Consider the following 15,778-nt stretch of genomic DNA (forward strand, 5'->3'; position numbering starts at 1 on the left):
TGGGTTCTGCCGATTGCGATTTGCGATGGGATCCAGACCCGAAAACATATGTGTTGTGTTTAATACTCTCGGCAAACCCGCCATATCGTGGTATGTTGAAGTTTGGGCCGATGCACTAGTTGAAAGTGCCGATTGCAATTTGCGATAAGTGACATTATGGCTGACCATTGGATCATATTCTATGATCAACAGTGGAGAAGCTTAAATGAACATCGCATCGCAATGTTTCAATGGCAAATGAATGGACCTTGGGTTTTAATGAAGTGCGATTGTGATGTGCGATGCGGTTGGAGGCCTGATCAGATTGCAATTATTCATGGGAGATAGACCTTAGCCCTTTACCAATGCAAAAAGTGATATGCGATGGAGGAGTGGTCAAGCGATTGCATTAAGCGATGAAGGCATGCATCGAGAGATGTGTAACGACCGAGGAAGCGCGAAAAGGGTAAGTTATGCATATTTGTATAGTATTTCTATTATCAAAGCATTGATATAGAAATAGGGACGCGATAGAAGGTTTTGAGGGTTGAGTCCATATACACCCACAGTAAAGAGTGGGGGTTGGTTATATGTGTGGGCATAGAGCACCATGAAGGTTTATGAGGATTAAAAAAAGTTCCGATGAAGGATATGAATGAAGGGCTAGACTGGGTTATAAATGAATCATGCCGCAGAGACTTATTCAGGGGGGTCTTAACCATTAAGAGTTGAAGATTTGACTCGACAGACAGTCAAAATCCCTGGGATAAAAACAGATCATTTGGAGAGTTATCATTCGGAGAAATGAAAGATCAAACTTCTAGGGGACCCATTCAAATTTGCTACCAAAGCAGGTTTTAATAGGGTGGTGGTTGTGGCCACAACAGATCCCTAGAGACAACTTGGCCATCAACAAGGTCAACAGCAACAACACCGAGCTTAGGCATGAGCTACCTCCTTTACTCGCACCCAACGAGCTCATGGAACGCCCCTTCCAAAGAGAGAAAAACATAACTAGTCGGTCCCCAAAGACGACATTGAAAGACTTGTTAAAGTGTTATTGATGGAAGAAGAGGACAGGGAATTGAGAAAGAGAGTGAAAAAATTAAATCCACCATAAAAAAAAAAAATTATAAAAATTTAATAAAAATCTGTTGGAATCATAAATTCACTTATCAATTTTCTATAATTCAAATATTATAAGATTTTCCAGAGTGCTAAATCAATATACAATCCTAATCAATTTTGTATTAAAAAATAATAATTATAATTTAGATTGAACCAAAAATAATTTTACCAAACTCCAAAAAGTATAATGTTTAAAAAACGTGTAGTGTTTGCACCAGGTCGAGGCTTAATCAATGTAGTAAACGATAATCCTGCATGGAAACCAGGTCAAGGCTTAATCGGCGTAATAAATAATAATCCAGCACGGAAGTTGAAACGTGGCATATCGTACGATATTATGAACTTGAACAGCACGGGGAGGACAGAGGTGGCACAATCCAGACCAATAGATGGTCCTAATTGCAGCTCTAAATAAAATCTTGTCGGTCCCCTATAATGGTAGATATGAATATTCACAATGTTGTCCAACACATTAAATATAGAAAACATAAACCCACAAACTTTTTCTCATAGAAACAAGAACCTAAGAAATAAAATATAATCCCACTAATCCCTCGGGAGAATTACTGTGAATAAAGTCAACGGCTTCAATTTATCCCATAGACCATCCAAAACAAATATTAAAAACTATCTTCCTGTGTCAGCTCCTTTTAATATATGTAAGGGCGGCTTAGTTGTTGTCAAAGTGAGTGAGTGTATCCCATATAGTTGGGAGGGTTATATATGATTATATTGTAATATATATTACTTTAAATTTTGTTGTACTATGTATTTCCTTCTTAAATTAAGAAGAAAAAAAATTTACTTAGTAACAAGAGCCCTATGTGGAATATTATGAGCCATGTGTGAAATATTATTGTTTTTTGTATAGGTAAATTTCGTGTGTATTTTTTTGTAAGCTTGACAGAACTTTTTCATTCATTTTCTTTCGAAAAGGGTAAGTTACAACCATAAATCAGATGGTTACGTGGCCTCAATCTGCCCAGAGTGAAACCATATATGTTGGCCACTTAATTACATTGTATGCAATCCAAAAACAGAATAATTTAAGTGTGACAAACAGTGCTAAATATGTCTGAGTATCCTTATACTTCCTATACTCTAAATAAATTAAAATAGAAATTAAAGCTTGTAGCTTCTTCATATATCAAAAGATGAAATCATCATGCTATTAATCATCAGAGGAATCCACGGGAGTTGGATCCTTCGCACTAGAACCTAGAAGCTCAGTTTGCGGGATGCATGGAATATGCTTTTTGATGTGACTGAGATGTCCATTCTGTTGTTGAAGCTGAAACTGAATCAATTGAAATTCCTTATGGAATTCTGGGAATCCCTAAGTAGTCTTGGAGGAGTCCGAAGGGGAGTTTACCACTACTTTGGCTATTATGTTTTTCATCAACCAATATAGATAAACTGTTTTCTTATACTAAGAGGACCAACCTTTGGAGTGACCAGGATTGGGCACCAAGTCCTGCCAATCTTCCATGTCAATTTTTGTATCTACAGCTCGATGATTCAGTTCAGCTTCCCACCCTGCAATGAGATGACGCACCTGAGGTGAGTTTCCCTCCTGGTAGGCATTGGCAACATCTTTGATAAGACGAGAGGTTGTTTTTCGACCTTTGCTTCTTCTTAGATGGGGGTGGGCTTGATTTCCCTTATGGGTCTGCACTGATTTTTTTGCCACAGCCACAAGTACCCTAAGCTTGATGGCCCTTCACCGAGGCGGCATGAGCCATGAGACAATTATAGCTAAAACCCATGACAACATCGACTGGAGACCAAAGTGATAGACCCTTAGCTAACAAACGCACATCAACCTTCCAATTCTAGAACTCGCTACGAACAGGAGAACCTGTCAAGTTAACAAGGTAGGAGGGCTGAACACAGTAAGTATACCGACAACCTACCCTACAATGAGCAACGAAAATGGGTTGGAGAAAATCCCGGAGCCCATAAAAATACAACCATGCCTTCCATGAGTGGCTCAGGATGTGGGCATGAGACAAACAATAACGAACCAGAACCATGTAAACCCAAAATAGATGACAGAATACAACCATTGAAATATCACTACCAATACCCTAGGGAATGAGATAAAGAGAATACATTATTTGCCTTAGTTGTCCCTCCCAGTATATTCCCATGCAGAAAAGTAGAATTCCATAATATACAGAGATAAGAATGAAAAATATAGACAAAACCTCATAGGAATCATCAATTTTCTTCCAAAAACCACAGTGAAACTTCCATCGAACATCTGACACCAGAATATGGCCACTCCTCCAGGAAAAAAGCGGAAATGTGTGCAAGCCATGGATGTGAGGCAAAATAAACTTAAGCTAGAAACATACCCGCAGAGAGAGACCGAAGAAGACTGAAATCTGACTACAACCCGGTGGAGAACCACGAGGAGCGCCTTCTCAAGTCCACAGTGATCCACGAACCAGTCTATAACCAAATTTCCCTTTAGATTAGAAAGTTTACTTACCCTTGCAACAAAGATGCCATAAAAACCTGACGTTGCTCTCTTACTGCCACCTTCCGTAATCACATTAACGAACTACATGTGAGAGGCCACCTCTTCGTATGCCTTATGCATGCAAAGGGTGATAAATCGTCGCCCTTATACCTTGATCATTACAGAATGACAGTTGCTAATCTTGATACCTCCAACTCACACCCCAATCAAGGAAACTTTCGTGTATATATTTTCATTTTTATTATTTTTTCTCATTTCAATTCTATATTTGAAAGCAAAGATTTAACTTGGCTTGACTTTTCTATATGATAAATAAAAACTAAATATTTTTTATTTTTTTATATAAATAAAATAAAATGATTATTCTATCAAAATATATACATATATATAACATCATATTGAAACCATTAAGTTCCCACCGCACATGAAAAGGCATGTACGCTGGTAATCAATGCACAATGACATCCAATTTAGATAAATTACTCACTTAATCCTTAGACTATTTTTTCGGGACTAAATCCTGGGAATGGGAAAGACTATATAAGCTTAAAAGTTGATCGAGGCACTATTTTTTCGGTTGAAAAAATAAATAAATCATATGATCACTGTTGCTAGCAACAAAAAAATCATTAGTATGGCACAGCCTCACATGAATAGTCTAACCAAGTAGCTCAGATATTGCATTGATAGGTACCCTACTGCACCCCCGCATTCATTATTTGTCTCAAGAATCAAGAAACACTTACAGGGCCAATATTAATTTCAATACGCAACCACATCTGGCCCCATCTAATTCAGAGAAATTACTAGGCAGTTCGTACCAACACACAGTCATTGATATCTTGTTGGTATTTAATTGCAAAAATAGAGATGGACGACATTATTGTTCATATTAAATGTAAGTGGTGAATTTATACTACACATAAATTGCAATAGGGGACTTTTTGACCTTTTTCGGTAGAGATTTCATAGATCATTGAAATTGAAATTGAAAAGGGAAGGTGAAAAAAAAAATGTTTAAGGAGGTGATAATTTTGCTTGAATAGTGATTTTTTGGTAATTATTTTTAAAAAATTGAAAGGGAGAGTGTTTGAATGTTTTTTTTAATGGTGGAAATGGACTCAATGCATAGCACTCAAAATTCTTAAACTTGATGACTATTTCCAAAAATTTCCGCTATCAGAAAAACCATTATTTTCCGAGAAAATCATCTCTGCTAAAAAATTATACTTATATTTGAATTTATTTTTGTGTTTAAAAATGAAAAATAAAATGTTATAATTTATTTTTTAAAATTTTGAGCTTTTTAGATTATGTCATCCACTGAATTTTATTTAGTAAAAATTTGTTGATGTTTGCAAAATCCGAGTATTTGAAAGGTTTTTTTCCAAGATATTAAATTTATTTATATATTCAAAAAAGACATTTAAAATAATAAAAAAATGTAATCTTATCCAATATTGTATCATTAAATTTGAACTAGACAAACCAAAACATAAAATAATTAGACATTTCAATAATACAATATTACAATATCATTAAAAATAAAAAATCGTATCTCTACATTCCCAAAAAATAAAAACATCAGAAGTCAGTTAATAAACTACGCCAAAATTAAAATGTCATATTCAAATTTCAATGTTTGGTAGATCAATATTTTATTTTGAGTAAGATTAATAAATGTAGTATGTTGTTTTAGTGGTTTTTACATAGATCAAAACTAGCGCAATTATATAAATTAAATGCCTAATAAACGCCCACATACATAATAAGCATCGAAACACTTTATGATACGTCTCATACATGATTAAAGAAATTAAAGAAATATACTTACAAAGTAGCTAAATTATAATTTTATTTTAAATTATTATTACTTATAGAATTAATTAATGCATAAGTTACACATATAAACATGGAACAAGATTCTTATTTACCTCAACTTTATTGACCATAACTCACTTCATATAACAATTGTGTATATGGCATTTTTTTAATTAATAAATTTAATTAGAAGAGTAAAAGAACTAATTACTTCGAAGATAAATTTAAAATATTTCATGAAAAATAATTTTCTATCATTCACCTAATAATTATTAAAATTAAAATTAAATTCTAGAACCCCTATTTCAAAACAAACTTGCCTATCATAATAGTCAATAATTAATTAAATAATAAACAAAATAAAATATTAATTTTAAATTTATCTAATTTTTATGTAAAATAATGAATAATCATGATCAAAGTAAAGAAATTGCCACTGGCATCTAAAACATGAATAGAGTATCAATTACATCCAAATTATGATAAGTAAATATATCGCAAGCCAGAAAATACGATTCTGATGTTTAATTCAGAATTCACAGTGCAAGCTGTAGAAATTTACAATAAAACTTCACTTCACGTTTGAAGAAGATGCACATATAAGTTATAACTAGACAAAAACAATGGGAATAATACATAGTGTAAGCACAATTGTCATTCCCTAGATGAGTGGATGGATTGGAACGAGATGTTATTATGAAAGTTGGAATACTTAGTCGAAGTGCAAGAATTGACGAGATTGGAGAGTAATGGCAATGTTGTAACTACCACCTCCACCTTCACCATGCAAAAAAAATTAAAAAATAAAATAATAAATAAATAATAAATAAATAATAAATAAAAATAAATAAATAAAAGATAAAAAAATAAATAAAAATAAATAAATAAAAAAATAATAATAATAATAATAAATAAATAAAATAAAATCAATCAATCAATCAATCATTGCACATGTTATCTCCTTGTGGACTTCTAGCTAGTCTGCCATAGACCAGACAATCATTGCTTATTCTGGACAACCCTTGTTGGACCTTGTGCACCAAGGTCGAGAACAGATCATCTTGAAGCTCTTTCATCATTGCTCTCGCATACCTTAGTACCACAACATTGCCCGCATATTCTCTAGGAAGAGGGGGCTCCATTCTGGCCCTAAATTCCACTAGAAACAACAATTTGGTCTGAATGCAACACGATTCTTGAAGATTTTCCGAGCGTACTTTCAGGCCTCACACTAAGTCAGGTATTAAGTTGCAGCAATTTGGACAGTGGCGAATCGGTGAAGATTTGAAAAGATTTTCCAAAGGATACACAAGACATGAGCAACATCAACGGATCTGGTAGGCAGTTTGAAAACAAGCCAACCCTATGTTGTGCTTTAATCCTTTGTTTCTCTATCAAGCTCGCATTAATTCTCATGTGTCTGGCGCCATGGCAAAGAGTATGTGAATACAGAGATGGTATGTGGAAACAGAACGAGTTGTAGCTCTTCTCATATGACCTATGTCAGCGCTCGGAGAATGGTTCGGGCATGTAGTGGTGCTATGATCTCAGCGCATCAGAAAACTAAAATGTTAATGTTAACTTTAGCCAAACACAAAAATTGTCAAAAAAAATTCGTATGGCCCTGAATAATACCTCCAAGCCAAAACTACATGTCATTGTTATGCAACGACATAATATATGTGTGTAGTAGTCTATAATGTGACTTTTTGGAGATGGATGGGACGTTGCCATGGATGATGGTCATGCATGGCATGGCAAAGATTACGGAGTCTCTTGATTTCCTGGCAGGTCCTTTTTCCCTGTAATCTCGTTCGCATCTTCGAAGGTCTGACAACTAATCAAAGTTGCCACCATTGTCTGGTTGTCAGGAAGACTCAATTAAAGCATTTATTGATACCTACTGTGTGGTCCTTTACTTGAAATTTGAGCGCATTAAGAAAAGCACTATGTGAATGCCCCACATGGACTTCACCCAACGAACCTCTGACATATCACGTGTGTTCGTGGCATACTAAACAATACCCTTAATTTGGCTACATGTTGGAAAACACCTCTAAAAATCAAATTATTTAACCCCCTATCAATATGAACCCAATACACTTTCCAAATTTAAAAAACCCCTACTTTCACTAGATATTGTAGGTATCCATTTTTTCATTTAAATTTTTTTACACGCCTTTATTTTTTCTCATTAACTTTGAGCTACATTTTTTATACCTACCAATAGAAAAACTTTTTACCTCTTATTATATGCTCAATATATTATGCCATTTTTCCTCCATATATATCCCCCAATATGAATGCACATGGTATGATATTGTTCCCCCAGTGAAGCTCTCATGGAATGCCCATGCATTTCCTTCACTCTCATTTTTAACATATCGACTCCTGAAGATCCTTTGGCATCCAAAATCTATAATCAATCGATCATTTTGAAATCATTTTTTCGCTAATCTTTAAAATCTGATAAGCAATTTGGTTATTTTCAGATGTTTTGGGCTAATTTTTTCACAATTTGAAATAAACCTTGGGAAAATAATTCTATTTTATTTGCAGGGTTAGAGAATTTAAAGTTGACAATGGATCCTCTCTTGAACATGGTGAAGCAATTGCTTGGCGTGCTGGATGAAATGTATAAGCTCCTCAATGCCCTGACCCAATCTTATGTGTGTGATACTAAGGCTAGGGGTTCCACTCTGGTATATGTTAAAGGATACCCAAACTCCTACGCCTTTATAATCAATATACCCAGCCTTAAATTCAATGACATCATGGTATATTGTTGCACTTAAATTTCCTTCCAAATCATCAAAATTTGTCTTTCTTTTCTTCTTTTTTGGCCATTTGCTAAGGTTTTGTTGAGATGTGTGAGGTTATTTCCTGCAAAGGTCAAAGTGGAGGACGAGAACATTTTGAACATCAGTGATGAGTGGAAGAGGAATGAAAAGGAAGAAGGAGAAGTGAAATACATTTTCATGGAGCAAAAGTTGGGGAAGTTCATGAGGAAATGCACCCTGCCTATTAACTCTAACCTTGAGGCCATATATGTCGTATGTCAAGATGGAGTGTTGACCATAAACGTTCCCAAGCTTCCCTGCTAAAGCTGAAGAAACCAGAGACAATTGAAGATAAAATTACATAATTCCTTTTTTGTGTATGAAGAGATCGAAATCATTGGTAAAACTTGCATAATTTCGTTTCTCGTGCTCTAGTTTGATTTTTGCATATTTTTTCTTTTAGAATTGATAAGTATCGAATGATATGCAAAGAATATTTGTATATAACAAGATGCATTTGAATAAATATCATATATACTTCCCCTCTATAATGAGCTTCATGTTACAGCAGGACAGATTCAAACAACTAAGAGGAAAACAATTATTTAATGTGATACAAAGACATATACTACTATTAGAATCAAACTTTGAGTGTGAAGAATGGTTCGGAAAGTGCGGCATTCCATAAATGCACAAATAGAGAGATGGTAGATCTACAATATAATGGTCATCTCTTTCCGTGATATATCACCTTGTTACGAAATTTTGTAGCGAGGTTCAATTTCCTCTCTACCACGGGTCACAACATTTAAAGCCAGGTAGCAAGATTTATAAGGCTCGTGATTTCTAAATCTCATTGGTTATTTCTTGTAGGAATTTACAAGCTAAGTTCCTCAAATAGAACACCAAAGGACACCGCTCACAAACAGATCACGGATCAATACACCAGTATTCTTGACGTGGTTAAAACCCTCAAAGAGGGAAATAGTCCATGGCCTGAGCCAATGCAACCACTTCAGGCAATCTATTAATGTAAAAGAAAGAAAATTTACATAAGCTTCTCTCATGAACAGTCACCTTACAAATGTCTCTCCATGCTCTTTAAATAGAGATCATGGATCAATCAGGTGTTAAGAATAGATCAAGTGTTGGAAATACCAAGGAGAGAACAAACCATCGGATTGTAAGTTACAAAAGAACATGGTAAAGAAACACACTTTACCTAACACTACACTAGACCAAGTTATAGTTAACTATTTCTTATGTGTTGGAATATCCTAATATCCCCCCTTAAGAACAATTTGGGATAGGATTGAAGGATGTACAAATATGACACAATAGGAGAAGGAAGGAAGCATTAGAGTCTTCCCCCCTTAGTGACAACTTCCTGAACTCCAACCATAAATCGAAGTTTAGTAAACTTCGCCTCTGTGAGAGCCTTTGTAAAGATGTCTGCTGCAACTTGATCATCAGTTGAACAATATTACACTTCAAGAACATAGTCATGAATGAGATTTCTGATGAAGTGCATGTGTAGTTCAATGTGTTTTCTATGCTAATGTTGGACTGGATATTTGCATAGTAGAATGGCACTTTGATTATCACGCCAAAGTGTAATCGGATGTTGCTGCTAAAATCCAATCTCTGATAAGATCTAACGAAGCCACAGGGTTTCGTTACTAGATTCTATGACCCCATGATACTCTGCTTCTACTAAAGAAAGACAAATGGCACTTTGTTTCTTTCAAGCCCATGTAATAGGTCCATAACCAAGAGTGAACACATAACCCGCAGTAGACTTCTGATCATCAGGGTCACCAGCCCAATTGGAATCAGCGAAACCAACCAATAAAGGAGATGCTTCTACACTGTAATGAATGCCAAACTGAATTGTACCTTGAACATAACACAGTATTCTTTTAGTTGCTTTCCAATGACTTTCATGGGGGTTTTGCATAAACCAAGCAATAAGGCCAACAACAAAGGAAAGGTCAAGACGGGTATGGGTAAAATACAAACGTTTTCCTACAAGTTGACGGTACAAGGTAGCATCAACTTTAGGGGAAGTACAAGTGACTTAAAGTTTGGTTCCAGAATGAAAGGGAGAAGGGGCTCGCTTACAATCTTCCATGTGAAAGTGGCTTAGAAGATCACAGACATACTTGGACTAGGAAAGGAAAATACCTTCCTTGGATTGCAAGACTTGAAGACCAAGAAAATAATGCAAGTGTCCTAAGTCTGTCATTTCAAACTGCTTTTTAAGGCTGGACTTCACATGGTTTATAAGGTTGGGATCACTACCAGTAAGGAAAAGATCATCAACATAAAGAACAAGAATGATAAGTGACTTAACCACTTTCTTGGTGTAGACAGTATTGTCAGAATGACACCTAGAAAAGCCAGTATAAAAAAGAAAGCTATCCATTTTGGCATACCACGCCCGAGGGGTTTTCTTGAGACCATAAAGGGATTTCTTAAGCCAACATACAAGGCTGGAGTCTATTTGTATAAAGCCAAGAGTTTGTTCCATATAGATTTCTTCATGCAAGTCCCCATGCAAGAAGGCATATTTAGCATCCATCTGATGGACTTCCCATTTGAAAGAGGCAGCAAGGGAAAGAACAAGGCGGATAGAGTTCATTTTGGAAACAAGGAAGAAATTTTCAGTATAGTCAATGCCTTCAACTTGTGAAAATCCCTTAGCAACAAGATGAGCTTTATGTTTATCAACTTTTCCATCTGGTCCAAACTTGGTTCTGTAAACCCATTTACATCTAACAAGTTTTCTTCCCTTTGGAAGAGGAACAAGATCCCATGTATCATTTGCAAATAATGAACGATATTCTTCATTCATAGTTGCATCCCAATCTAGATGGCCTAAATCGTCTACAAAGGTGTCAGGATCATAATTCGCTGAAGCTTGAGCCAGTAAAGAAGAGGCCCTATCGAATTGAGAACGTGTACATCGCTGATCTGTAGGATCACCTACAAGAGCACCTACTGCATCCCGAGTAGCGCAGACCCATTTTGGAAGCTGAGGAGCTGAAGGAGGATCCCGAGAAGGTGGGGGAGGATTTTCATCCTCGTTGTCATCATCTAAAGAAGAAATCTTTTCAGAAGTAGAATGGATAGAGAGAGGTGGCACATCCGCCGAACTAGGCTCGTAGACCGATATATTTTTAGCAAACTTTACATCTCTTCTAATGATAACATTTTTGGATTTAGGTGAAAGAAATCTATATCCTTTGACATCTTCATAATATCCAGCAAAAATACATTTTTCACTCTTAGGTTCTAAGGCTTTATGTTTCTCATCAGGAACATGGGCCCATGCTTCACTTCCAAAAATGCAAAAGTGACTTACATTGGGTTTAATTGAGCTCCATGCTTCTTCTAGAGTTATATTCTTTAAAACCTTAGTAGGAGTGCGATTTACTATGTAATTTTCATAGTTAATTGCTTCTGCCCAAAAATTAAGACTAAGTCCTTTAGATTGAATTATACAATTAGCCATTTCCTTTAAGGTGTGATTCTTCCTTTCAGCTACACCATTTTGTTGTGGAGTATATGGAATAGTATGTTGCATTTGAATTCCATGCTCAGTGCAAAAGTTGATGAATTTGTTGTTAACATATTCTCCGCCATTATCAGTCTTAGCTTAAGAATTTGATGTCCAGACTATTTATTAACAAAGGCCTTAAAGGCAAAGAACATATTAAATACTTCACTTTTGAGTTTTAAGAAGTATACCCAAGTGCGTCTGGAGAAATCATCAATGAAAGTTAAGAAATACTTGTAGCCAGAGAATGTAACAATTGGAAGTGGACCACATAAATCATTGTACACAAGCTCTAAAGGCACGGAGGAATGCCAAGAGGCACATTTTTCAGAACTATCTCGATGATGTTTTCCGAGTACACATCCGGAACAAACACCATATATGGCAAGATACCATAGGAAGACCTGTCACCATATTTTCCTTACATAGATTTTAAAGGGACTGATAGTTTAAGTGACCAAATCGCTCATGCAAAATTTTGGTCACTTCATCATTATGAGCAACAAAGACCGAGGGAAGATTTGATGACCCAAAGTTGTTAAACTTATACAACCTTGTAGAATCATCAGCAATGTCAGTAGCTAAAATCTGTCTAGGATCTCTTCGGTCCTTAATTACAACATCATGAGGTGAAAATTCAACGGTTTTACCTTCACCTGAATGAGTTATTTGATATACAAATAGAAGGTTGTGGGATAAGGCTAGAACACATAATACATCATTAATTGACCATTGTCTAGAAGAATAGTTCCAGTCCCTACAACACTAAGAAATCTATCATCACCAACATATATATTTTTGGTGTTACAATCATTTAACGAAGAAAACATGGCTTTGTTTTTGGCCATGTGATAAGAAGCTCCAGAATCAATGAGCTACTCATGAGAATGAGAAGAAAAAGATACATTCAATGCATAACCAGACCAATATGCTTCAAAACCACATGAAGAAAGTGTTATTCCTGAAGATGAAGTTGAAGTTGAAGAGTGCTCCAAATGGATGTTATTCTTCTTCATTGTTGCTTCCAAGGCTTCCATCATTTTAAAGCATTTGGATTTTAAGTGGCCATCTCGATTACAAAATTTGCAATGTCTATCAGTCTTCTTCCCTTTGTTTTTATTTGCCTTGTTTTTTTGTTGAATTGATTTTTCATTTTGAGACTGAAAGTGCTTAGGACCCTTGATTGGTTTAGGACCATTCTTTTCAGGATGTTGCTTCTTAGGATTCTTTGAACTTGGTTGTTGTTGAGCAGCGAAATCTTTCTTAGAAGAGTTTCCAAGATTAAGAAGACCAATATGTAAGAGTTTTTCTTGTTATTTTATTAAAGAATCACAAAAGGAATCAAAAGAAGGGGACTTGTAGGCTTGTCCTTGAGAAATAAAGCCTTCTCTAGTAGAATGGAAGGTGGAAACAAACACAGAGTAGGTTGGTCCTAACTTAGTAAGAATGGAATAGATAAGGCTACCATCTTTTTTTCTTAACCTTCACACCTTCCAAGAGAAGTCTAAGGGTATTGAACTTGGACAAAAAATCTTCAATGGAAGAGAAATTATTGGGGTCCAACGTAAGCAACTCATTTTTGAGTTGATGGGCTCTAATTTCATTTTTAATTCCAAAAACTTTATTGATTTGTTTCATTGCTTCATCAGGGGTATCAAGTTCTGCGATATGGAATCTAAAGTCTTGAAAAATAGACATCCCTATCAACCCACATGCTTGATATTTCTTATTTTCCCATTTGACTTCCTTATCTTCATCGTTAGGTTTAGACTCTTGACCTAAGGCTAATCTATAAAGACCTTTAATTCTAAGTAAATCTTCCATGTAGGACATCCATTGGAAGTAGTTGGTGTTGTTAAGAATAACTTGGCATGCACTTTCCATTTTAACAGAAACTGAAGTTGTAGATGTTGAAACTAAGTGTTCTAATGGAAAGATCTCGAAAAATTAGGTCTATTAAAAAAACCGACTTCCGGATGAAGAAGTTATGGCTTTTGAAGAAAAGTTGTTGAAGATGCCGACAAAGTATGTGAATGTGCAGAAGTGAATGATAATGTTATATTTAAAAAAAATCCCCCACACCCCCTTCCAAACTTAATCTAATTATCTCACTTACAAAAAAAAAAAAAAAAATGATGTGCCCACTTTTATAAATAAGTGAAGTTATTTTTACAATGGTATTTTATGAGTTACCCACTAAATTGTAACTTAAATAAAAGATAAAGAGATTTTAGAATTATAAGTGACTCACGTTTTATAATGGATGAGAACACTTTTACATAAAGTAACTTTAAAACATATGTTATATCTATTTTTTGAAAAAGTAACTCAAAAAAAAGAAAGACATGAACCCAAGACCTCTATTCTCAAAAATTAACATTGGATCAAGTGAGCTAGTTTAAAATGTTAGTAATTTTTGGAAAAGAAGAAAGGGTTTTTTTTTTTTTAGTCATTGAAGCTATGGAGTGTGTGCTTACTTGAGAAAGACATTTTTGCCTGCAAAACAAAAAACCACACAACCCAAAACGCACATGCAAAAAAAAACAAACCTTACGGCTTGAAGTTAACTTTCGCTGGAAACTAAATATTTTCCTCAATGTTTCTAATTTTCTGATATCACACTAAGGTGCGGCGAAAAAGAGCATACGCATGAGAAAAATCCTTCCTTTTTGTTTCTGATTTGCCTAGATCGCATAGAGTCACGAGGCAAAGAGAATACTCAGAAATGAAAGGTATAGATCCGGTAATAAAAAAAAGAGAGATAAATAAACTGAAATAAACAGAGAGATAAATAACTAAAACTACAAATAAAGATTGTGTACCTCCAATTCTTAAAAATGACATAACTAAGGCTACTAGAAACCTTTCCACGTGAGACGAAAGGGGTTCCTCACTTGAACAGATGCTTCTAACATAATAGAGCAGTCCTCTCGGCCCGAAAGCAGTTAGAAACAACATATTTAAGAAGCAACAATCGGATGCAATTGTATGCAGTTGTACCGGCTTTAGATTTGGATCACCAATGGATGCGGCCCTCAAATAGCTCTAATACCATTTAGGAATTTACACGACAAGTTCCTCAAATAGAACACCAAAGGACACCGCTCACAAGCAGATCACAGATCAATACACTAGTATTCTTGACATGGTTAAAACCCTCAAAGAAGGAAACAGTCCACGGCCTGAGCCAATGCGGCCACTTTAGGCAATTTATTAATGTAAAAGAAAGAAAATTTATAGAAGCTTCTCTCATGAATGGTCACCTTACAAATGACCCTCCATTCTCTTTAAATAGAGATCATGGACCAATCGAGTGTTAAGCTACGAATCAAATGTCGGTAATACCGAGGAGAGAAAGAATCAATGGATCACTGCATATCTAGAACATATCGTGACCATCGGATTGTAAGTTACAAAAGTACATAATAAAAAAACACACTTTACCTAACTCCACAATAGACCAAGTTATACTCAGGGTCTGCAAGAGTGCACACAATTAAGAGAAGGCAAAGAAGACCCAATAAAAAAATGAGATTTCTCTGAAAGTAAAATACATGGAGATGCAAGATCCAAAGCTAGAGACCCACAGTACTCGATTGTCTCCGCTAGACAGTCTTTCCATAATGGTGCAACTCAAGTAGTTTAGACAAGATCCTATCCATTGTTGATCTATGATTAGGATTTCAAGGTATCTGAGTTTATGAAACCGCTACCCAAGATGTCACAAAAAGAGTAAACCATATGCTCATATATAATGACATTCCTATCGATATTTCCCAGAAGAGTCAATCAATGAAGGAGAGAATTCGACGACTCAACCTGCCTTCCAACTAAATTATCTATCCTTGGAATCAATCTTTGATTGCCTTCTTAATCGACTACCCCACCTCATTACCTACCATCCTCTACCTTTCATCATTTGAATGTCGATCAGGCAACCTCGAACCATTTCTCTAAGAACCTCTTCCGCCTTCCCCAATTCTCTGATTCCTCGATCAAAGGGTTATCATTTTATTGAACAAAAGC

This window comes from Pinus tabuliformis, chromosome 9 (assembly GCF_031772625.1).
Source record: "Pinus tabuliformis cultivar Carrire ecotype Pingquan chromosome 9, CPIR1, whole genome shotgun sequence".
In the NCBI taxonomy this organism is placed as follows: domain Eukaryota; kingdom Viridiplantae; phylum Streptophyta; class Pinopsida; order Pinales; family Pinaceae; genus Pinus; species Pinus tabuliformis.